At 44.1% G+C, this 25852-nt stretch overlaps 1 protein-coding gene and 1 pseudogene across 1 annotated transcript in view; both read right to left on the reverse strand.

Annotated features, from left to right (window-relative positions):
- LOC129485315 (N-acetylated-alpha-linked acidic dipeptidase 2-like) overlaps positions 1-20567 on the reverse strand; it is a 61181-nt gene extending 40614 nt beyond the window's left edge. Inside the window, exon 1 of the mRNA XM_055284672.2 lies at positions 20510-20567. The gene's annotated coding sequence lies outside the window, so the exon portion shown is untranslated. The remainder of the gene's footprint in view (positions 1-20509) is intronic.
- LOC129485316 (ankyrin repeat domain-containing protein 33B-like) lies at positions 19517-25242 on the reverse strand (annotated as a pseudogene).
- Between the last annotated feature and the right edge of the window lie 610 nt (positions 25243-25852).

A 25852-nucleotide genomic window follows, 5' to 3' on the forward strand; every position in this document is an offset into this window, starting at 1 on the left:
GAAGGAAAGGAAAGGAAAAAAATCTTTAATGGCCCTGGGAACTGGAAAAACTAGAAATACAAGCGCTAACATCTATGTTCCTAAATTCAGAGATTCCTACTAGGCAAAAAGAACTTAGCAGATTAATCTGAGAACAGCAGCTGAGGCTTGCAGAAGGCTTCCTGAGCCTCAACTCCCAGCTGAGAGTGAGGATGGCAAAAAGCAGGTGCTGTGAGTGGTCTGTATCCTATGAACCCTACAAATTAACCACCTCTGAAACAAAGCCCTGCCCTAAGGAGAAACTGCAGGAAGTCAATTATAAAGTGAGTTGGGAAGGACACTGAAGCTCAAGAAAAAGAGAAACTCCAGTTTAAGATGCAAGAGAAGACGGGAAAAGGCAGTTTTCTGCAAGTTCAAGCACAAATAATTTCTTTAACTTCTAGTTCTGGAAATACCAAGTGCAGTGTATGTAAAGCAGGAATTTTGGATGGATATTATATAATTTTCCGACCCACTGTTACTAATCCAGTCTCCCCTGTACTCAGATCTTCCATGCTACAGACAGACTGACAGATGCTCAGCAAATAGTAGCTAATATTTTCTAGGAAACGAGGTGCTAAACGAGTTGTCCTAAATTTTTACCTCCAGGTCTGTAAGTTGATTTGAACCATTACCAGTTCCTGGTTCTGCACAGGTTGTTGAAGACAGGACTTCTCTCCTCCACTGGAAACTCCACCTGCTCCCAATCAACCATCCTTTCCTGTAGCCTTGGAGACACTACTCGGTGTAGCACCCCTCCCAGCCTAGAATAAGCACACTCATCATCAATCGCTCTCATTTTCTGTCTTATCTCCATTCTATCTACATACATTTTTTGTTTTCGCCAATGTTTTTAAATAAGCAACTGTACAAGCACAACCATGACAACAAAAACCTTCCTTTCCCCAGTGTCATAGTGAGCAAGGAATATATTTAACCTTAAATAAAAGACAAAAACAAATGCTGGATAAAGCTGACAGAAAGAAATGCAACCGTAGGTGCTCTGGCATTACAGAAATGATACACTAAGAAAAATAGAAGAAAAGGAAAAAGAAGGTATTCTGCAGGATGATTTTACTGACTGCACATCTGTAATGCCTGGGAGTCAAAGGATATTGTTTATAGAAATGTAGGCATACTTAATGGCACCAGGGGAAACAAAGTTAATATTATTATATCCAATTGGGGGATGAAAGATCACATAGGGAAGACAAGAAAGAGTTAATATCATTGTTCTTAGTTTAGAGACATTAGCTACTGTCTAAAGAAAGAGATGATTTTATGAAATTACGTAAGGTAGCCATCAGAATAAAAATTTAACTCTTCCAAATATCACAACATCAAAACAAAATCAATAAAAACAAACAAGACAGCAAAAGAAGATATGTGCATATAGATCATAGCATAACATGCTCTTATTAGAGGAAAAAAATATTGTCAGATTAAATCAAAAAGGGAAACTCAATTCTATGCTGGATATAAGATAAAGTGTTTCAGAAAGTTTAAAAATAATAGTACAGGCAATGAATAAAAGGGTCTTCTCTTCATGTGTTACAGAGTATAAAACAGTGAGTAAACACATCATACGTTTTCTCTTTTTACACTTAAAATGCTGGAGATGTTGCACCACTAGTATGAATTTACTTCAGATATATAGTGGATATACTTTTATATGGTTAGAAACAGAGATGATAATAGTTAAGGAGAAAATAACATCTGCATTGACGCTAGGAAGAAAGAGCCATTGTTGGGTACATAGTGATCACATTACCACAGAGCAATCTGTTCCCAACTGAAATGTCCTTGCCCTTCTGCTGAAATCATGTACGATTCTGCAAAAGTAGTTTTTACCTCCCACAAATCAGCCATTGGCTCTGCTGTTATTGTCCACACAGAATAAGCATCAGAGCTAGATTTAGCTGTTGTATTATGGTATGAGACCACCACTTCTCCTGTTGTCCTTCCCAGTTGCTCCCCACCCTCCCCTTTTCTGTAGTTTATAAGACAGGAGAAAAGGGAGAAAGCAAAAAGAAAGAAACAGAAGTAAGATAAATACCTAGACGACCTTGGTGCCACCACCTGGCCCTGGTGGTTAAAATAATAATAATATTAACCCCTGACCAAAACTACTGGTGTTATCTGTAAATTCTAGACATTGTATGAGAAAGCACTGTAAAACTTTTTGTTCTGGCCAGGCGCGGCGGCTCATGCTTGTAATCCCAGCACTTTGGGAGGCCGAGGCGGGCGGATCACGAGGTCAGGAGATCAAGACCACTGTGAAACCCCCTCTCTACTAAAAATACAAAAAAATTAGCCGGGCGTGGTGGCGGGCGCCTGTAGTCCCAGCTACACGGAGAGGCTGAGGCAGGAGAATGGCATGAACCCAGGAGGCAGAGCTTGCAGTGAGCTGAGATTGCGCCACTGCACTCCAGCCTGGGCGACAGAGCAAGACTCTGTCTCGAAAGAAAAAAAAAAACTTTTTGTTCTGTTAGCTGATGTATGTAGCCCCCAGTCACGTTCTTCATGCTTACTTGATCTATTACGACTCTTTCACCTAGACCCCTTAGAGTTGTAAGCCCTTAAAAGCCCTAGGAATTTCTTTTTCAGAGAGCTCATCTCTTAAGACACAAGTCTGCTGAGGATCCCGGCCGAATAAAAAACCTCTTCCTTCTTTAATCCGGTGTCTGAGGAGTTTTGTCTGTGACTCGTCCTGCTACATTTCTTGGTTCCCTGACCAGGAAACGAGGTAACTGATGGACAGTTGAGGCTGCCCCTTAGTTGGCTTAGGCCTGCCCTGTGGCGCATCCCTGCGGGGGACTCCAGCCAGTTTGAGCGATGTGGATCCTGAGAGCGCTCCCGGGTAGGCAATTGCCCCGGTGGAACGCCTCATCAGAGCGGTGTGTGGTAGGCCCCTGTGGAGGATCAACGCAGTGGCTGAACACCGGGAAGGAACAGGCACTTGGAGTCCAGACATTTGAAACTTGGTAAGACTGGTCTTTGGAACTTGCCTACTCCACTTGAGTGGAAGTGTGTCCTGATCACCCACTGCGTGCCTGTACTGGCACTTTGGCTTTCGTTTTTGAATTGACTTGAATTGCTTGATACTTTGGTTTTTGTTTGACCTGGCTTGGATTTCTGGATACTCTGATTTTGGTTTTGATTCTGGTTTGGTGAAAACTGAAAAAGTGTGTATGTGACCTTTTTACCCATTCTTTGTTCTGTGGTGTGCGTGTGGTGTGAGCTTGGTGTTTTGTCTTGAGGAAACATGGGTCAGACACAAAGTAAGCCTACTCTGCTAGGAACTATGTTGAAAAATTTTAAGATGGGATTTAATGGAGACTATGGGGTTACTATGACACCAGGGAAACTTAGAACTTTGTGTGGAATAGATTGGCCAACATTAGAAGTGGCCTGGCCATCAGAAAGAAGCCTGGACAGGTCCCTTGTTTCTAAGATATGGCACAAGGTAACTGGTAAGTCAGGACACTCAGACCAGTTTTCATACATAGACACTTGGTTACAGCTGGTGCTAGACCCCCCACAGTGGCTAAGAGGGCAGGCAGCAGCAGTGTTAGTAGCAAAAGAACAGATAGCCAAGGAAGGATCCCGCTCCACCCGCCGAGGGAAATCAACTCCTGAATTTCTGTTCGACCCAACATCAGAAGATCCATTGCAGGAGATGGCACCAGTGATCCCAGTGGTGCCCTCCCCTTACTAGGGAGAGAAGCTTCCCACTTTTGAGTCCATAGTGCTTGCGCCTCCACAAGACAAGCATATATACAAGTGTTTTAGAGTATACTAAATGTCTCTTCAGCATTTCTGGGTGAAATCTGATCAAATCTCACAATGTTCAGTAAATAAATAATGGTTATTTAGAAATCATTTTGCAGTGGTGGATTGTGATTGAGATTTTACAAAATACTTTAAAGGAGAAAATTATGACATCTAAATGAAACAATGAGAGTAAAATTGCAGTTAAATACCATTTCCTAAACAAATCACTTTTTTTCTTTTGTACTAAATCAGTCTTTTCTAAACCAATCACAATGAGCATTAAGAATGATTTTCAGAGTATTCAGGACCCATCCTCTAATGGTATAAATTGGTCCTAACTTCATACTCTTAAACCTGAAGCTTTTTGGAGTAAAGTCAAAACTCAACAAAACTGAGGTTTCTTTTCTTGTTTCTTTCTTTCTCTTTCTTTCTTTCTTTCTTTCTTTCTTTCTTTCTTTCTTTCTTTCTTTCTATTTCTTTCTTTCTTTCTTTCTTTTCTTTCTTTCTTTCTTTTTCTTTCTTCTTTCTGTTTTTTTCTCTCTCTTTCTTTCTCTCTCTCTTATTCTCTCATTCTTTCTTTCTTTCTTACTTCTTGCTTTATTATCCAGGCTGAAGCGCAGTGGCTCGGTCTCAGCTGACTGCAAATTCAGGGTTCAAGTGAGTCTCCTGCCCCGTCTCCTAAGTTTCTGGGATTACAGTCATGTGCCACCACTCCTGGCTGATTTTTGTGTCTTTAGTAGAGATAGGGTTTCCCTATATTGGCCAGGCTGGTCTCTAACCTGATCTACCAGCCTTGGCATCCCAAAGTGCTGGGATTACAGGTGTGAGCCATCACACCTGGCCTCTCTGAGGTTCATTTTTCTATGCAAAAGAAAATGGTAGGATGTAGTGCCCTGTGAGTTGTGTATGAACCCAACAATTTTACCTACAGATCCAAGAGCTCTCTTTGGGCCTCAGGTTCTCTTTTTGTCTTATACAAAATAAAGCCTGTTCTACTCTAGACAGAAGTTTATCACTGAGTCACAACCTGAGTCAAATTTTGCTTTGGTCTTTGTTTCCCCAAGGCATAAGATGAAGTTTCAATCATACCCTTCCTAATTTCCTTCCTTCAGGGAAATGTTTTCAGACATCACACAAGCCTTCCAGAAAGAACCCATCTGCCTCTTCTGTCTGAACTAACTCATAGACCCCATCACTACAGGCTGCGGCCCTAGCTTCTGTAGGCCCTGTCTCTGCCTTTCCTGGGAAGAAGCCAAAATTCCTACCTGCTGCCCACATGTGGGGAATTGTCACAGCAGGAGGACATCAAAACCAATATTCTTCTGAAGAATCTGGTGTGCATTGCCAGGAAAGCCAGTCTCTGGCAATTCCTGAGTTCTAATGAACAAATGTGTGGGTTCCACAGGGAGAAAAAAAGATATTTGGAGCAGTGGATAAGAGCCTGCTTCATTTGCCGTACGCTCAGGAGCACGGGGCTCACAGACACTGTGAGGGGCAACTAAGGAACACTGGGTAAGTGATGGCTCTGAGAGCACTTTGAAAGCTGGAGGATGGCACAAGTGAAGAGATTAGGGAGAAGATGAAGAGCATGAGGATTATTCTTTTCTGTACTGGATGTCATGTAGTGCCTAGGTATCAATGGTAAAAATTTAAACGGAATCTGTGAGAATACCTTCCTTCCTGGAACTTGCATTTCACTGAGGGAGTGATGAAGTTAATAATCATTATAATAATTTGGCTATTTACTTTAATGTTCAAGGCACTGTAAAGAGCTCAATATCAGAAAGGGTTTCTGGCTATCTAAACTACAAGTTCAAAAGCCTTCTATATAAGAAACCTATTTACCAACACTGGAAATAATACAATAAAATATGCTAGAATTAGCAAGGCACGGTGTCAGTGGATTCCAATTCTGATGCAAGATGCCACATTATCTGTAAACCGGCCCTGCTTATGATTTTCCTATTAAACTGATTGTGTTGCATGTCGTGGTTCTACATTCTGAGATCTTCCCAAATCTCTTTCATATCTCATTCCTTGATTTCTTTATCAATGGGGGTCTGACACCCAAAGCGATTTGTTTCTGTGATGTTCAAATTCATAGTTCTTTTATAGGAGAAGATAATGAAGCAAATGAGATCTTTTTGGGCAAAAATTCAAGAAAACCAAAGAAAGTTAAATGAGGAGAGCAGGAAAACCAACCAGTGGATTGTAAGTATTAGGCCTTTTCCCTCAGATTCAGCCTCAGACAGACATGCTACAAATGTATCCACTTACCACTTGAGTGGAAAACATCTTGGTTAGGATTTGAGGAAGATTTTTTCTCATGGCTTCCAATCCTGAGGGTACAGTGCAGCATTGATTACTGCTCAGAGAGAGTGGTCAGGCTATGGAGTAGGGAGGTTTGGTACTAAAGACTAATTTAAAAACATAAGACTGCAAAAAATTATCTGTGAATCACCATAAATTCCAATGACTCTCACGTAGGTTGTCTGTTATTAAAGGGTGTATATGGAAGAAATGGTGGATAATAACCTTTCTTCGGGTGTTTTAGGAAGTCATATAATGAATAAAAGTGGTTTAAGAAAAGAATGAATTTGGCTTCTAGTATTGTTAAGAAACAATAAAAATAAAGGAAAGAAAGGGAGGAATGATTGATTTCATGGTTCTGAGAAGTGGGAAGACATGGGTTTATGTATATAGCTTATTGGTAGAATACATCAGTCAGTCTAGGCTCAGTGGCTCAAGTTCATAATCCCTATAATTTCGCAGTGCTACATCAGGAAAGGGTTTTAAAGACGAATTTCCCTTGAATGATTATTTGTTTTTAAATCCTGTGATGAAATATTTGGTATTAGAAAGCTCAATTGTATTTTCCTCTTTAAAGGAGTGAGTTAGAGCAGCGGCACATGCCCCAGTGTGTGAGCTCAGAGCTCAGTGCTCAACCCATCACTGGCATAATGGACAGATTTCATGACCTCCAGGTGAGTGTCAACCTGCTGAGGTGATGACCACACTGTGCCCTTCAGGCATGGCTTGCTCTTTCTTTCTTCTTTCTTTCTTTCTTTCTTTCTTTCTTTCTTTCTTTCTTTCTTTATTTCTTTCTTTCTTTTTTCCTTCTTTCTTTCTTTCTTTCTTTCTTTCTTTCTTTCTTTCTTCCTTTTTCTCTTTCTTTCTTTTTCTTTCTTTCTTTCTCTTTCTTTCTTTCTTTCTTTCTTTCTTTCTTTCTTTCTTTCTTTCTGTCTCTCTCTCTCTCTCCTCCCCCTCTCTCTCCCTCCCTCTCTCTCCCTTTCATCCACGCTGGAGGACAATGGTGCAATCTCGGCTCACTGCAACCTCCACCTCCCAGGTTCAAGCAATTCTCCTGTCTCAGCCACCCAAGTAGCTGGAATAACAGGCACTCACTGTCATGCCCAGCTAATTTTTTTTTGTGTGTGTGTGTTTTGTAGAGTTGGGGTTTCTCCATGTTGTCCCGGCTGGTCTTGAACTGCTTATCTCAGGTGATCTGCCCCTCTTGCCCTCCCAAAGTGCTGGTATTACAGGCATGAACCACCACTCTTGGCCTCAGGCATGGTTTTACTGCAGGCAATTTTTTGTTCTTTATTAATCTTTCATCATATAAAAGGGAACAGACTGTAAATAGCATATATAAGCATACTTAGTAATACAGTCCTTATGATCATATGGAAAAAATAAATGAAAGCTGGTGTAATGGTAAATGTCATTCAGTTTCCTCTTGATTCTGGGCCTTTTGGGTCTGGGTCCCTCTGTGCAGCCAAGGCAGTTCAGATGGAGAGAGATGGTCCAGACCTGGCCAAATGGGTTCTACATGAGCCTTCTGGGTCAACACTGCATTTCAATAAAGACCTGGGCTGTGATGACTCCAGCCGTGTTCTCCACCACAGAAGGTGGAGTGCTCATAGTGGGTCCTTGGGCCATGGGAGACCCCATTATATACATTGAACAACATGCCATTAAAGCATTTCCCAATGTTGGGGGTGGAGCCAAGATGGCCGAATAGGAACAGCTCCGGTCTCCAGCTCCCAACCCCAGCGACACAGAAGATGGGTGATTTCTGCATTTCTGCTTGAGGTACCGGTTTCATCTCACAAGGGAGTGCCTAACAGTGGGTGCAGGACAGTCGGTGAAGCGCACTGTGCATGAGCCGAAGCAGGGCGAGGCATTGTCTCACTCGGGAAGTGCAAAGGGTCAGGGAGTTCCCTTTCCTAGTCAAAGAAAGGGGAAACAGACGGCACCTGGAATATCGGGTCAGTCCCATCCTAATACTGTGCTTTTCCAACGGGCCTGGAAAATGGCACACTAGGAGATTGTGTCCCGAACCTGGCTCGGAGGGTCCTATGCCCATGGAGTCTGGCTGATTGCTAGCACAGCAGTCTGAGATCAAGCTGCAAGGCGGCAGTGAGGCTGGGGGAGGGGCGCCCGCCATTGCCCAGGCTTGCTTAGGTAAACAAAGCAGCCAGGAAGCTCGAACTGGGTGGAGCCCACCACAGCTCAAGGAGGCCTGCCTGCCTCTGTAGGCTCCACCTCTGGGGGCAGGCACAGACAAACAAAAGCTCAGCAAGAACCTCCACAGACTTAAATGTCCCTGTCTGACTGACAGCTTTGAAGAGAGTAGTGGTTCTCCCAGCACGCAGCTGGAGATCTGAGAACAGACAGACTGCCTCCTAAAGTGGGTCCCTCACCCCTGAGCAGCCTAACTGGGAGGCACCCCCCCAGTAGGGACAGACTGACACCTCATTCTGCCAGGTACTCCTCTGAGACAAAACTTTCAGAGGAACTATCAGACAGCTGAATTTGTGGTCTCACGAAAATCCGCTGTTCTGGAGCCACCGCTGCTGACACCCAGCCAAACAGCGTCTGGAGTGGACCTCTAGTAAACTCCAACAGACCTGCAGCTGAGGGTCCTGTCTGGTAGAAGGAAAACTAACAAACAGAAAGGACATCCACACCAAAAACCCATCTGTACATCACCATCATCAAAGACAAAAAGTAGATAAAACCACAAAGATGGGGAAAAAAACAGAGCAAAAAAACTGGAAACTCTAAAAAACAGAGCACCTCTCCTCCTCCAAAGGAACGCAGTTCCTCACCAGCAACGGAACAAAGCTGGATGGAGGATGACTGTGACGAGTTGAGAGAAGAAGGCTTCAGATGATCAAACTACTCTGAGCTACGAGAGGAAATTCAAAGCAATAGCAAAGAAGTTAAAAACTTTGAAAAAAAATTAGAAGAATGGATAACTAGAATAACCAATGGAGAGAAGGGCTTAAAGGAGCTGATGGAGCTGAAAGCCAAGTTTTGAGAACTATGCGAAGATTGCAGAAGCCTCAGTAGCAGATGCGATCAATTGGAAGAAAGGGTATCGCTGATGGAAGATGAAATGAATGAAATGAAGAGAGAAGAGAAGTTTAGAGAAAAAAGAATAAAAAGAAATGAACAAAGCCTCCAAGAAATTTGGGACTATGTGAAAAGACCAAACCTACGTCTGATTGGTGTACCTGAAAATGACAGGGAGAATGGAACCAAGTTGGAAAACACTCTGCAAGATATTATCCAGGAGAACTTCCCCAATCTAGCAAGGCAGGCCAACATTCAGATTCAGGAAATACAGAGAATGCCACAAAGATACCCCTCGAGAAGAGCAACTCCAAGACACATAATTGTCAGATTCACCAAAGTTGAAATGAAGGAAAAAATGTTAAGGGCAGCCAGAGAGAAAGGTCGGGTTACCCACAAAGGGAAGCCCATCAGACTAACAGCTGATCTCTCAGCGGAAACTCTACAAGCCAGAAGAGAGTGGGGGCCAATATTCAACATCCTTAAAGAAAAGAATTTTCAGCCCAGAATTTCCTATCCCGCCAAACTAAGCTTCATAAGTGAAGGAGAAATAAAATAATTTACAGACAAGAAAACGCTGAGTGATTTTGTCACCACCAGGCCTGCCCTAAAAGAGCTCCTGAAGGAAGCACTAAACATGGAAAGGAACAACCGGTACCAGCCACTGCAAAAACACACCAAATTGTAAAGACCATCGAGGCTAGGAAGAAACTGCAGCAACTAACGAGCAAAATAACCAACTAACATCATAATGACAGGATCAGATTCACACATAACAATATTAACGTCAAATGTAAATGGGCTAAATGCTCCAATCAAAAGACACAGACTGGCAAACTGGATAAGGAGTCAGGACCCATCAGTGTGCTGTATTCAGGAAACCCATCTCACGTGCAGAGACACACATAGACTCAAAATAAAGGGATGGAGGAAGATCTATCAAGCAACCGGAAAACAAAAAAAGGCAGGGGTTGCAATCCTAGTCTCTGATAAAATAGACTTTAAACCAACAAAGATCCAAAGAGACAAAGAAGGCCATTGCATAATGGTAAAGGGATCAATTCAACAAGAAGAGCTAACTATCCTAAATATATATGCACCCAACACAGGAGCACCCAGATTCATAAAGCAAGTCCTGAGTGACCTACAAAGGGACTTAAACTCCCACACAATAATAATGGGAGAATTTAACACCCCACTGTCATCATTAGACAGATCAACAAGACAGAAAGTTAACAAGGATATCCAGGAATTGAACTCAACTCTACATAAAGTGGACCTAATAGACATCTACAGAACTCTCCACCCCAAGTCAACAGAATATACATTTTTTTCAGCACCACACCACACCTATTCCAAAATTGACCACATACTTGGAAGTAAAGCTCCCCTCAGCAAATGTAAAAGAACAGAAATTATAACAAACTGTCTCTCAGAACACAGTGCAATCAAACTAGATCTCAGGATTAAGAAACTCACTCAAAACCACTCAACTACATGGAAACTGAACCACCTGCTCCTGAATGCCTATTGGTACATAATGAAATGAAGGCAAAAATGAAGATGTTCTTTGAAACCAATGAGAACAAAGACACAATATACCAGAATCTCTGGGACACATTCAAAGCAGTGTGTAGAGGGAAATTTATAGCACTAAATGCCCACAAGAGAAAGCAGGAAAGATCCAAAATTGACACCCTAACATCACAATTAAAAGAACTAGAAAAGCAAGAGCAAACACATTCAAAAGCTAGCAGAAGGCTAGAAATAACTAAAATCAGAGCAGAACTGAAGGAAATGGAGACACAAAAAACCCTTCAAAAAATTAGTGAATCCAGGAGCTGGTTTTTTGAAAAGATCAACAAAATTGATAGACCGCTAGCAAGACTAATAAAGAAGAAAAGAGAGAAGAATCAAATAGATGCAATACACAACGAAAAAGGGGATATCACCACCAATCCCACAGAAATACAATCTACCATCAGAGAATACTACAAACACCTCTACACAAATAAACTAGAAAATCTAGAAGAAATTGATAAATTCCTCGACAAATACACCCTCCCAAGACTAAAGCAGGAAGAAGTTGAATCTCTGAATAGACCAATAACAGGTTGTGAAATTGTGGCAATAATCAATAGCTTACCAACAAAAAAGAGTCCAGGACCTGATGGATTCACAGCTGAATTCTACCAGAGGTACAATGAGGAACTGGTACCATTCCTTCTGAAACTATTCCAATCGATAGAAAAAGAGGGAATACTCCCTAACACATTTTACGAAGACAGCATCGTCCTGATACCAAAGCCTGGCAGAGACATAACCAAAAAAGAGAATTTCAGACCAATATCCTTGATGAACATTGATGCAAAAATCCTCAATAAAATACTAGCAAACCGAATCCAGCAGCACATCAAAGAGCTTATCCACCATAATCAAGTGGGCTTCATCCCTGGGATGCAAGGCTGGTTCAACATACACAAATCAATAAATGTAATCCAGCATATAAACAGAACCAAAGACAAAAACCACATGATTAACTCCATAGATGCAGAAAAGGCCTTTGACAAAATTCAACAACCCTTCATGCTAAAAACTCTCAGTAAATTAGGTATTGATGGGACTTATCTCAAAATAATAAGAGCTATCTACGACAAAACCACAGCCAATATCATACTGAATGGGCAAAAACTGGAAGCATTCCCTCTGAAAACTGGCACAAGACAGGGATTCCCTCTCTCACTGCTCCTATTCAACATAGTGCTGGAAGTTCTGGTCAGAGCAATCAGGCAGGAGAAGGAAATAAAGGGTATTGAATTAGGAAAAGAGGAAGTCAAATTGTCCCTGTTTGCAGATGACATGATTGTATATCTAGAAAACCCCATTGTCTCAGCCCAAAATCTCCTTAAGCTGATTAGCAACTTCAGCAAAGTCTCAGGATACAAAATTAATGTACAAAAATCACAAGCATTCTTGTACACCAATAACAGACAAACAGAGAGCCAAATCATGAGTGAACTCCCATTCACAATTGCTTCAAAGAGAATAAAATACCTAGGAATCCAACTTACAAGGGATGTGAAGGACCTCTTCAAGGAGAACTACAAACCACTGCTCAATGAAATAAAAGAGGATACAAACAAATGGAAGAACATTCCATGCTCATGGGTTGGAAGAATCAATATCGTGAAAATGGCCATACTGCCCAAGGTAATTTATAGATTCAATGCCATCCCCATCAAGTTACCAATGACTTTCTTCACAGAATTGGAAAAAACTACTTTAAAGTTCATATGGAACCAAAAAAGAGCCCGCATTGCCAAGTCAATCCTAAGCCAAAAGAACAAAGCTGGAGGCATCACGCTACCTGACTTTAAACTATACTACAAGGCTACAGTAACCAAAACAGCATGGTACTGGTACCACAACAGAGACATAGATCAATGGAATAGAACAGAGCCCTCAGAAATGATGCCACATATCTACAACTATCTGATCTTTGACAAACCTGACAAAAACAAGAAATGGGGAAAGGATTCCCTATTTAATAAATGGTGCTGGGAAAACTGGCTAGCCATATGTAGAAAGCTGAAACTGGATCCCTTCCTTACACCTTACACAAAAATTAATTCAAGATGGATTAAAGAATTATATGTTAGACCTAAAACCATTAAAATCCTACAAGAAAACCTAGGCAATATGATTGAGGACATAGGCGTGGGCAAGGACTTCATGTCTAAAACACCAAAAGCAATGGCAACAGAAGCCAAAATTGACAAATGGGATCTCATTAAACTAAAGAGCTTCTGCACAGCAAAAGAAACTACCATCAGAGTGAACAGGCAACCTACAGAATGGGAGAAAATTTTTGCAACCTACTCATCTGACAAAGGGCTAATATCCAGAATCTACAATGAACTCAAACAAATTTACAAGAAAAAATCAAACAACCCCATCAAAAAGTGGGCAAAGGACATGAACAGACACTTCTCAAAAGAAGACATTTATGCAACCAAAAAACACATGAAGAAATGCTCATCATCACTGGCCATCAGAGAAATGCAAATCAAAACCACAGTGAGATACCATCTCACACCACTTAGAATGGCCATCATTAAAAAATCAGGAAACAACAGGTGCTGGAGAGGATGTGGAGAAATAGGAACACTTTTACACTGTTGGTGGGACTGTAAACTAGTTCAACCATTGTGGAAGTCAGTGTGGCAATTCCTCAGGGATCTCGAATTAGAAATACCATTTGACCCAGCCATCCCATTACTGGGTATATACCCAAAGGACTATAAATCATGCTGCTATAAAGACACATGCACACGTTTGTTTATTGCTGCACTATTCACAATAGCAAAGACTTGGAACCAACCCAAATGTCCAACAACAATAGACTGGATTAAGAAAATGTGGCACATATACACCATGGAATACTATGCAGCCATAAAAAATGATGAGTTCGTGTCCTTTGTAGGGACATGGATGAAACTGGAAAACCTCATTCTCAGTAAACTATCGCAAGGACAAAAAACCAAACACCACATGTTCTCACTCATAGGTGGGAATTGAACAATGAGAACTCTTGGACACAGGAAGGGGAACATCACACTCCGGGGACTGTTGTGGGGTGGGGGGAGGGGGGAGGGACAGCATTAGGAGATACACATAATGCTAAATGATGAGTTAATGGGTGCAGGAAATCAACATGGCACATGGATACATATGTAACAAACCTGCATATTGTGCACATGTACCCTAAAACCCTAAAGTATAATAAAAAAAAAAAAAAAAAGCATTTCCCATTTGACACTGCCAGGGGCCCATAACAAGCTACAGCAGCACCATAACCTTTGCCATCAGGAAGCCCGATGTCCTTTTGGTTTATCTGTGTGTATGAGTAAACACACTTACGCTCGCCTGTGCACACCCTCACACCATAGTGTACACTGTCCACAGTGGCACCGCCTGCTACTGAGGCCTGTGCCTTTTATCGAGTCTTATTTCAAGCTGGCTCAGCATGAGGAAATTGTGTATGCAACACTGACTTTCCACTGAGTCACTCAAAAATTAGTAAAATCATTTCAGGTAGTGTGTGCTTTTCTTTTTCCTAATAATGAAGGAAGCTTTGAGTGCAGGGGCACAGAAAGGAGCAGTTGATTTAAGTCATTCCAACGCATAAGCAAGTTCCAAATGCACTGAGAGACGAGGAGGAGAAGATGCAAAGGGCGCCTTGGGAAGAACTGCTTTTGCCGTAAGTCCTTGGCGGCTCCCAGCATGCCCACTGTGATGGCATTCACCCCACTGCAGTCGTCGTCATCAATGTGACTTTGTTGTTTTAGAAGGATCTGTTGTGGTCAGGGTTCCACCTGTCCTTCCCTAGACCATGACCTTCCAGGCAGCTCTAGGCAGGTCCCAGCCAAAAGGTGCTGGGGTAGAAACCAAGGACCAGGCCCACACAAACAGGGACCCCAGGGGCTTCCAAGGGAAAGTGCTGGCTGCCAGGTGCAGAATCCATAGAATTACCCACCAGGGGAGCCAGAGGGACCTGCGCAAATCCCTGGGGAGTGTGTTAGAATTTCCCCAAATACTGTAAAAGAGAAAAGTGCTCATACTTTATCACGTGAAAGACTAATGATGTCTAGGAGCTGACACAGAACAGGAGGACTCTGACCACCGCAGGACCAGCGAGATGTGTCAGGACAGAAATGAGCAAGCTTGAGTCTACGGGCACACCTGGGGAAAGAGCAATGCAAGGCACACCTCAGTGCTGTACTCACTCTTCAAGGCAGGCTTTGGTCCCCAGGGTAAGGGTGAAGAGACGGCCTTCACATATCATGTTATGTGGATGGCGGGGCTGCAGCGGATGTAGTCCTCTTGCCGGTGGGCTGCATGAAACAGCAGGCTTTGCATCCTTTTCAGGCCTGGGGTCTGGCCTTACCCCAGGGACTTCTGTTTCACCCACGACAGACTCGCCTCCACACCGGAGACCTGGTCACTGCTGACAGCAGGGAGAGAAGCAGGCAGAGGGGCCCAGCACGGCCCTCCTGCATTCAGAAATCGTATTTTCCTACGAACATCACGAACTCCGTCTCCTGCTGCCAGGAGAAAGCTTGGGTCAGAGGAGTGGTCAATGCTGAGACGACACAGCTATTGAAATTCTGATCTCCATAGTTTTGAGGTCTCCAGTGTTGCCAGGTGACTGTCAGGAGGAGCTTGAAAAGAAAGAGGCACATGATATTTCACACTGCTTTTCCCAAAGGCAGCCAAGGGACAGCCTCTGCACACTGAGGTAATTCTAGATGATTGGCTCCACGCTCTTCCCTCCTCCTTTCTAGTGAGTTTAGTGCTGGCTGACTGTAGAACACTTTATTCACAGAAGCTAGTAGAAAAAATTGTCACTCTTAATTCACATGCTCTAACGTCAGACCGGGAGTGACCAGCTCTGGAGGGAAGTGCTAGGACTGGCTCATTTGTGTTCTCATCAGCTGCCTCAGTGTACGTGGAGGTGGATTTCACTGGTGTTCATACATGCTTTCACATCCACAAGAGGCTCTCCGAGGGACAGAAGTGACTTCACACCCACCGTAAAGCCATTTCTGTTGCCAGAGTCCCCAATTTCCAATCACCAAAAAATTCTCCACCAAGGGGCGAGCTCCAGCCATCTCACTTGTAATCAGTAGCGTCGACATTGTCTGAGAAATATTTATTCTGTCCACTTTAAGCTTAATTTTCACAAACACTAAAAAGTAGTAAAATAGGCTTTAGATTTTCCTCTAACTCTATTTATATATAAATCCCTGAGAAGGTAGCTATTAACTTGAAATTCACTATTTATAGTTAATTAACATCAGGGTGCAGGGAGGGACCCTGAGCCCCATCCCTGTGCACAGCAGGGGCTGGGCTGTCATTGCAAGAGAGCAAACCTCCTCTCCCTTCTGAGTAAAGAGTAGGGGGTGGTAGGGGCACGGCGGTGGAGGAATTCTTAGCCATCAGCACAGATTCTGGCAGGCCTGCTCTTCCCTCACTCTGGGGGCCTGGAGGTCCCACCATGATAACACCACATTGCCTCACAGAGGCCCCTGCTTTTCTGTCCTTGGTAGACCTCAGGGTAGGTGGTGCTAGGGATCATAAAGAACTTAACCAACTGGGAGAAGAAAACAGGCAAAGGAAGGAAGTGTGAATGAAGAAGAAGAGATGAGGCAACAGGGGTGGGAGAACTTGGTGATAAAGCCAGGGGGGACAGTTTAGTGGCAACTGACAGGAGAGGAGAAGGGGGCCCATGCTCATCAGTCCCCTCCTTCCTGAACAAGATGAGGGGTGCAGAGAGGGCGAGCCCTCAGTGAGTGAATGCAGCAGTTCAAAGAAACAAAAATAGTCAAAAATAATAATTGTTCTCCTAGGACACCAGGTTTTTAGAGAGACCACTGTGAGACCTCTGAATGCCCGATGCCCAATAGTGCTGAGTGGGTAAGTGACAAAAAGCCTGCACCCCCCAGCCCTGTGCACCTCCTGAGACCAAGGAGCCTGGGTCATCAGTACCTAGGGCTAGAGGAAAGGGCTTCCAAATGGCTCAGGAAGATGTGTGGGCATTTCACTCCCCCTCTGGGACCAGATGACCACACCTCCCCTGAGGAATCCCTTACCCAAAATAATTGAACATAATAATGTTGCTTAAATATAAACTGGCTCATCTTATCACCCTGACACTGACCCCAGGACACCCCCCTCAAGGTGGCTCCAGTTCCTCATCATCTAGATTTTTCTCCCTGCCCTCCCCACACTCCCTGAGCCTGGCTGGAGGCCGGCTTGTCCCCTCTGCTGCCCACTCCAAAGAGAATAAGAAACCAAGGGCATGGGCTCGCCATAGGTCGAGGAAAGAGGCTTGGCGACACTTCCTTTGACTTGGAAAATTCCTCTAGTAGCAAATCTGCTTCCACATGGCGAAAATGAGAAGTGCTGGGCCAGTAGCCAGGCACACAGCTGCAGGAGCTACCTGGACCTGCCTCATGGGCCAAAGGGAAGGGCTGCCCACAGGCAAGCCACGTCTAGAACGAGTCCAGAGAGATCAGGGAGAGTCTGGGATCCAATCAGGGATGACCCTTCTTTCAGTTGGGTCTGTTGCGTTTTCAAAATCCAGTCTTTCCACTGGGACCATAACAAAGCTCCCCGGGAGGTCAGGCTTCCCAGTCCCACCAGAGCACCCCATGAAGCTGTCATTTTCTCTCAAGTTGCATACACTGGCCAGGTAAAGGCAGCTTCTACTCACCAGGCAAGTGGCCAGCTCACCTTCAGATTTGCCAAAGAAATCTGGGTCCTGCCCTATACTTGCTGGCTTGGCAGGCTTTTCAAAATGCAGGTATCTCTGGAGCTGTTTTGTGGACACCAAGAGTGTTACTTGACAAGCCCTGTGCTAGCCCCAGGGTACCGTGTGCACCTGGGTAAGGCTGGAACACATTGGGGACAGGGATCCAACATGCCCACTCTGGAACAGCGTGGGAACTGGAGAAATCGCCAGTTGTTTGCTGTCCTGCCATTGCTGTTCTAAACATCCCTGGAGACTATGAGCATCGGTTACAGTGTGGTGGCAGCTGGTCAGGACCAGAAATGTCCATTTTTGACCTGGAAGCAGCAGACACCTAAGGCTTAGGGTAGACGTGGGGGCTCCATACCATTCCCAGTGCCAACTTCCCATGGCGGAAATGGGAAGGAATATCTGGCCACCCACCAAGGGTCAGATGCCACATCAGCCCGAGCAGAAGCTGCCTGACACTGGCTGTTCCAATGACAATAGGACATCCTTGGGAATGTGGAGCCATTTGTGAGAGCTCAGGATGGGTGTCCTGGAAATGCCACTTAAAGGCGACTGAGGCCTCTCAAAATGCCTGTGTTAGAGCTGCAGCTCTCCATGTGGGCTGCAGTGCAGTCACCTGTGGAGCTTTAGGACAGGCCCAGGGCTCAGCTTCCCGGACCAGTGCCTTGAGAACTTTCGCAGCAGGGATATCCGGCTTGGAAAGGCATGCCTGGGAGACCATGCGACACTGCCTGGCTGGGCCCTGGGCTGACAGAAGTGAGCGTGGAGCTCGTGGTGACTTGGTAATGCTGTGAATTATGTACGTGTGGCAGGAAGGTGCCACAATGCCAAGGCCCCAAGTCTTGGGAATTCCATGAGGTCCGCATGAGGTTGAACTAAACACCAAGTGCAGTCCTCAAAGGAAAAATAAAAGAAATACCCACATAAGGGACTCTTTGGAACTGAGTCTGGAAGAGAGGGCTTCCTGGTCCACTCCAGGAGAATTTGCCTAAAGTAAATTTGCTTCCCATTGTATTCTCTTTGCTTGTTCTAAACATCACCTCCCCCCATTCCCTTAATTTGCATCATTCTGGGCTCCTTACTCTTGCTGCATCCTTTTTTTTCATTTTAAGGATGTCTGGATTTGATTTACTTAAGAGCATATATGGCTTAATTTTGTAGTTCCGGTAATCATCTATTACATTTCCCGCATTTTATCAAATGACACGTTTTCCTCATATCTATTTTTATTTTTTATTTTATTTATTTATTTATTTATTTATTGAGACAGAGTCTCACTCTGTCTCCCAGGCTGGAGTGCAGTGGCGCAATCTCGGCTCACTGTAAGCTCCGCCTCCCGGGTTCACACGATTCTCCTGTCTCAGCCTCTCCGAGTAGCTGGGACTAAGGGCGCCAGCCACCACGCCCGGCTAATTTGTTGTATTTTTAGTAGAGACGGGGATTCATCGTGGTCTCGATCTCCTGACCTCGTGATCCGCCCGCCTCGGCCTCCCAAAGTGCTGGTATTACAAGCGTGAGCCACCGCGCCCGGCCCTCATAACTATTTTTAATATGTTAGAGATTTTGTATCCAGTTTATCTAAAACTCCTTGATTAAAATGAGTTTAATTCTAGCAATACATACATGCTTATCTCTGCATTGTTTTGTAATTTGATGATAAATGTTTGTCCCCAATATATGACTGTATGGATAATACTTTTTAAAAAGATACAATAAAATATGATATCTCTTTCTCACTTGATCATGTGGCTGAATGAGTCAATCCCTCCATCAAATAGAAATATCTGGCATCACTTAATCTAACTAATAAAAACATCCAGTGTGCACGTGCACCCACAATGAGAAGAAAAGACCAAAACAGACAGCCAAAAAGGAGAGAATCCCATGATTTCTGTGTAAACTCCTACAGATATCATAAATATTTATTGCTAGAAACAGTATTTTAAATGAAAGGTCTTCAGGCAAGTGTATTAAAACTGCCTTGGATACAAGGGGCCCTGTCACTTGTAAAACTTGGCAAATTGGATAACAATTAAAAATACAAAATTAAACAGAAAATACCCTTTAATAAATTGAGGTTTCTTTGATTGAGACGGAGTTTGGTCCTTGTTGCCCAGGCCAGAGTGCAATGGCGCGATCTTGGCTCCCTGCCACCTCTGCCTCCGGGTTCAAGCGATTCTCCTGCCTCAGCCTCTTGAGTAGCTGGGATTACAGGCATGTGCCACCATGCTCGGCTAATTTTGTATTTTTAGTAGAGACGGGGTTTCTCCATGTTGGTCAGGCTACTCTCAGACTCCCAACCTCAGGTGATCCTCCAGCCTCGGCCTCCCAAAGTGCTGGGATTAAGGGCGTGAGCCACCGTGCCCGGCCTCATAAATTGATCTTTAAACAAATCTTAATTGAGGTTCTCTAAAGGGAGCCTTTTAGGCAACATGCCCTCTATGTGTACTGATGGCTAGGGTGGCTGGTGTCAGGCGAATCCATGTGGATCCCCCAGCCCCTTCCTGGGAGCATCCTAGAAAGACAGCGTGGAAACGCCCGTGGCCTGGTGGTCCCCGGAGCCGCCATGGTGCCCAGCCCCGCCGCCTCACCCTGTCCTCGAAACTCGTGTGAAGCGCCCGCGGATTCTCACGTCCTCTTCTTCCAGGGCGGCGGGCGCTTCTCCTGCACCTTGGCCTGGCGCTTCTTCTGGGCCTCCTCAGCCCCCGGTTTCTCCTCCTTGGCCACCTTGTAAGGCCACTTGGGTATCCGCAGGTGGCCACTGACCTTGGTGCTGCCCTTCTGCGCCGGCCTCTGGGGCTGGAAGGTGGGCGAGGGCGCCTTGCTGAGGCGGACCCGGGGCACCATGCCCGGCAGCAAGCTGCTCCGCCGCAGGCGCTGCAGGGGCAGGAGGCTGGCCTTCCGCCGGGCGGGGTCGGCAGAGCCCCAGGACCCCGGTAGCAGGGCAGGTGGGAGGCCGGCTCTTGGGGAGCCCTCCCGGGAGCCCGCGGCCACTTGGCAGGGCCGCTTGTGCTGCTCTGTGCCCTCGGCTTCACTCACCTCCTGCGCCTGCCTCCCCATCCCCCGCCGCGCCGCGAGAATTTCCTGAGCCGCCAGGATTTCCTGCATCGCCAGCCGCCTCTTCCCCACGCACAGGGAGCACTCGGGGCACACGGTCTGGCACGCGAGGGCCACGGCGGGGCTGTTAGAGGCTGGTGATCATCCTGACCATGTGGTCCAGGGCGCCCCGGTCCTCCGGGCCAGGCACGGAGCGCGGTGTCAGCGCGGACAGCTCGCAGTCCCTCAGCCTCTGCAAGCTCGTGCCCTGGAGCGGAGGCAGCTCAAGCTGGTAATTTTCCCCCAACCGCTCCTGGCAGGGGCGCTCCAGGAGCCTCTGCATGAGGCAGAAGTGTAAGTGGCCACTCCTCTGGCGACATCCCACGGCGGGGCCCTCGCGTGGACACCCGCCCCTGCTAGCTCAGGGCTCGGATGCGATGGGTTCGACCCTGCATGGCGGCTTTGCAACCTAACGCGTCCATCCTTCAAGGTCAAGACCCAGGACATAGTTCAACAAGTAGTTGGTGATGATAGCATGCCCTGACTGGGCCAGAACAGCCTCTTTAGTAAAACAGCGCAGGAAAGTCATGAAACACATCCTCAGCTCCTTTCTTCATTTTCACTTTAATTCCGTGATGCCTCTGTGTCCGTCTGACGACATCTCTCCTGGGGTCTGGGACTCTGCTGGTCTTCAATGCTTACTGTGAAGGGTTCCTGGCCATCATCAGCCAGGAAAACCTCGAAGCCCTCCGTCCTCAACGTGGGATCCCTGGGCCAGGGGCATCAGCCTCACCAGGAAACCTGTTCTTCTGCTCATTCTTGGGCCCCAACCCAGGCCTATTCAAAGAAAGACTCCAGGGGCAGGGCCTGGTAGCCTGTGTTTCCACCAGATCTGTGTTAAAGCTCAAATGAACCAGTCCAGGTGATGCTGAGGCAGGAAGCGCAAGGCTGAGAGCCAGTGTCTAAGGCAACTGTGCCCATGGGGCCAGGGGCAGCTCCTGCCTGTGCAGCTACGATTAGGGTTGCATTCCCTTCCCTGTCCTGCCAGTTGACGTCAATTTGGGGGCACTCAGCTAAGGCCACCACGGTATATCCACAAAGCCGTGGTAGCAGGCGACATTAAGGCCAGTCTAGCCATTGTGATCAGTCTCCTGCGCCTTCTCAAAGTTCAGCCCCCGCCGCACCAGAGTCTGCAGCAGCCCCACTGCTCCAGGACGCCCTCCTCCAGGACGCCCTCCTCCAGGACGCTCTCTACGCCCTGGACGCCGTGCTCCTCCTGGTCCTGGAAAGGGTAGAAAGAGTCGTCCCAGGAGATGCTGCGGGTGTGGGGCAGACTGGAGAAGTCCTGGAACTCTTTGTAGTCAGCGAGATCCTCCTAGACCTGTGTGCCTAGGAGTGGGGACAGCGGTGGCGGGGTCATGCAGCGCGCCCCGTCACCCTGTGGCTGGGTCCCAGCCAGCAGCACCACACAATCGGCCGGAGGCGTGGGCGGGGGGGAGGCGTGGGCGTGGGGCGAAGGCTCTGTCTGGGAAAGCCTGGTGGGCGCCAAGGTCCCTACTTCTTGCTTCTGTGTCCCCAGGAAGCCCTAACTCCCCCCCAGCCCGGGGGAAACCTCACTTCTTTTACATTATTGTTTGTTTTTATTTTAATTTTTTAGGACATTGATAAAATCACTTTCTGATTTTTGAGATTAAAAATTAAATAATTTTCAAATTTACCCTTTTTTAAATGTTTCACTATTTTAATGCTTTTATTTTTTGTATACTTTAATTATTGTAATTTATATCTTCAATTATTATGGAAGAATTTTAGAAAAGTCTTTTCACATAATAAAGTCTAATTAATTAACTGTTATTTATTCTCTCCTCTATCTCATATACGTACTTTAACCTTTTAGAACACTTTGTTTTGAGACTGTTGTTACTTATGTGACATTTTAACTATTAGTCTTCACTCTTCTAGTGAATTTTTAATGTCATTCAAAGGGTACATCTTTCTATACTGAGAATTAAACATAGTTGTCAACAATATTCTCAAATATTAGGAATTTCACCTTCCAATGGCATGTTAAGTATGTTCTCCTTCCCTTCGAATGCATATTCCCCGCCCCCGCCCCCTGCTAATTTTGTATTTTAAGTAGAGACAAAGTTTTACCGTGTTGAACAGGCCAGTCCTGAACTCTTGATCGCAAGTGATCCAGCTGCCTAGGCCTCCCAAAGTGCTGGGATTACAAAAACAGCAACTAAATGCTGGAATGATGACCGGGAACTTGTCTAGAGTCTCCAGTGATTATCCTCCTTATAACAAGGCAGAAAGCCTTCCTCAGAATTATCCAGACTGACATTACTCATTGTCCAGACCTGTTAACAGACTCCTGCAACCAGTGCTGTGAGTCTCAAATGTGCTCTTTCAGTAATGCAGTAGAAGGCCCGAGTTTCCACATAGTAGTATCCTTCAATGCCTGGAGACTTTTAAGGCATAAGAACGTATTGATCCTATGAACTATATGTTTTGTAAAATCTCAGGATATGTGAGGTGCTTGGACAAATTAAGTTTCAGGGTGATATCCACTATTGAGACAGAAAATTAGTCTAAGAATTAAGACCTCAAAGTCCAGAATGAGAAAAAAATTGTTTTGCTTAGAGCCTCCTTATAATTATCTTACTTGTTTTATAGATATAAGCACTAGAGGACAAGCTCTACCTGATATAGCTGGCCTAGACATATGCGGATTTAATTGTAGAAGAAAGAATTATACCTTTCGGGTAAAATGACTACCAAAAAGAATTAGTTGCTGTTTTTGAGACAAGTTGTCACCCTGTCACTCAGGCTGGAGTTCAATGTCACAATCAGAACTCACAGCAGTTTTACACTCCTGGACTCAAGCAATCCTCCCAACTCAGCCTCCTGAGAAGCTGGGACAACAGGTGTGCACCACCACTCAAGGCTAATTTTCTGTTTATGCTTTGGTAGAGATAAGGTCTTACTATGTTGTCCAGGCTGATCTCAAACTCCTGGCCTCCAGTGATTTTTCTGCCTTGGCCTCGCAAAGCACTGGGATTATAAGTATGGCCCCTGTAAAGAGCTTTAGATCAATTTTATTTAATACAGATAGCTTTCCAACTAAAAATATTTTATTAGAATTCTCTTAATTCAGCAAAGCATTGTTATTACTGACCCAGTCTTCACTTATTTTCGGCTTACATGCAAGAACAAAATTATCTTTATGTTTTAATTTGTTTTATTTTATATTTTCAAGGTGCACAATATGTCGTTTTGAGATACATGTGCATAAGGAAATGATTACTATAATGAAGAAAATTAACAAATCGATCATATCACTTAGCTGTGCTTCTTTTTTATGATAAGAACGCCAAAAATCTAGTCCCTCAGAATATTTCCCAAAAACAATACGAGATTATCTAATATACCTACAGGTTGTACATCAGATTCATTTATTCTACATTACTGCACCTTTACCACTGTTACCCTTCATTTACTTATTTTCTTCCCATGAATGTAACCACCATTTTTTAATGTATTGAACTTTTAAAAATCGATTTCAAATATGAGTGGGACCATGAAGTATTTTTGTCTGTGTGTCTGTCTCATTTCACTTAGGAAACCTGCCATTTACATATCTCCTAAATTTAGTACAGAAATAAAGTGCTAGTCAAGAATGTGTCTCAGTTTTGTTAGATTAATTTTTTCCAAGTTATCCTCTTTATCAGTTTTTACTTTTTGTACTACAGAAGAGTGAAAATTCTTGTATTAAAAGAAACTATAACCAGGCTATTCATAAATAACTTCTTTCAGGGATAAAAATCTCAGGAAGTTAAAGATTTCTGTATTAATGATTGACAGTGTTGTTAGTGGTCTCTCTTAGACTTATTTCAATTGTAAGTAAGTCTTGGTGATATTCTAACATAAATTCTGACAGGTGAAGAGAATAAATAAATTAAGTATCTCTAGGAGAATCAACAGAATAAAATTATCTTCGTTAAATGGCTAAGAAAATGTGGTAAATAGACACAAAAACATTTTCATCTTCCAAAATCAGAGTCAAATACTAAGTGATCGTAAAGTAGCTAATTCTGTCTTCCTGACAAAGTGAATGTGAGCTAAATTAGAAGAATGTCAGGAACAAATTTTTCCTTGAAATCTAGCAACAAATAATGTAATTAAATTATGAGGCCTTGACTGTTGCATAGAGTTGTAGCATCAACAGAAAAACTCACAAAACATAGGTGAAAATCAAAAAGGAGTGCCGGGTTGGAGCCCTAAGGTGAATAATTTTATCATCTCAGATCACTTGGAAAAAGGCAGCGAGTCCAAAAGAAGCTGTTGAGAAGCTTTCTCTCTGCTAACTCCTAATGTTCTGCATGAAATATGTGGAGGCAGAAGAGAGACAGTTTATTATAGTCTACGTGATATAGAGTGAAGGAATAAGAGAATCTTTCTGATAAGTATCTTCAAAATTGGGAGAATCATTTCTATCAAAATCGTTCATTTAAGGGACTAAAATACAAATAAGATGTTTCTTGACACATAACACTCAGCTAGCCAGGCTCTAAAAAGGACGACACTGGACACCTCGACAGTGGTAAAAAGCAGGGTTTACTCACTCTTGAATAACAACTGGTGCTAACCTTAGGCAGCAGCTTATCTATTTGGTTGAGGTTCAGCTTTGTTTCATTGAACAAATCTCTTGGGTTATTTTCAGTTGTTCCAGTCATTTAATTTGTTTTCTGAATCAAATGATAAGAATAAATAAGGTTTAGAGTGTAAACAGCATTCCCAGATACATTACCACTTAGTGTCCCATCTGCCTAATTTTGAACCTATAGGACAGGAATAAAAGCACTGTGAGAAACACCAGGTGATTTCCTTAAAGCCAAATACTCTTGACCCTCCTACGTTTCTTCTGGCTCTCCTGCTGCATGGGACATGGTAATAAATGGAAGTTTCCTGCACAAAGAGGTAAAATTCACTTGTTGAAGATGTCAGTCTTCTTCTTGACCAACTCCTATATTGGTACAATCATGTGAGAGAAATGCACCTTCTGAATCATTTCAAATTCGTGGTCTTTGTTACAGCACATAAGCCGGTGTGCTAGGAGACGTAGCTATTACATTCTCTTATAGAATTTTCCATTCTCTATCATCTGGATTCTTATTTAAAATGTAAACAAAGTTTGTTCTTTCTACTGCATAAGAAGGTTTATACCACTTTATGCTTAGTAAGTAGTTAAATTTATATGTCAGTTTAAATAAGGACAGCCTCCATTATTCTAAGTCCTGTTCCTGTTCCCCATCATCTTATATAGGAACCTTCCTCTTTTGATTG

This window comes from Symphalangus syndactylus, chromosome 6 (assembly GCF_028878055.3).
Source record: "Symphalangus syndactylus isolate Jambi chromosome 6, NHGRI_mSymSyn1-v2.1_pri, whole genome shotgun sequence".
Taxonomy (NCBI): Eukaryota; Metazoa; Chordata; class Mammalia; order Primates; family Hylobatidae; genus Symphalangus; species Symphalangus syndactylus.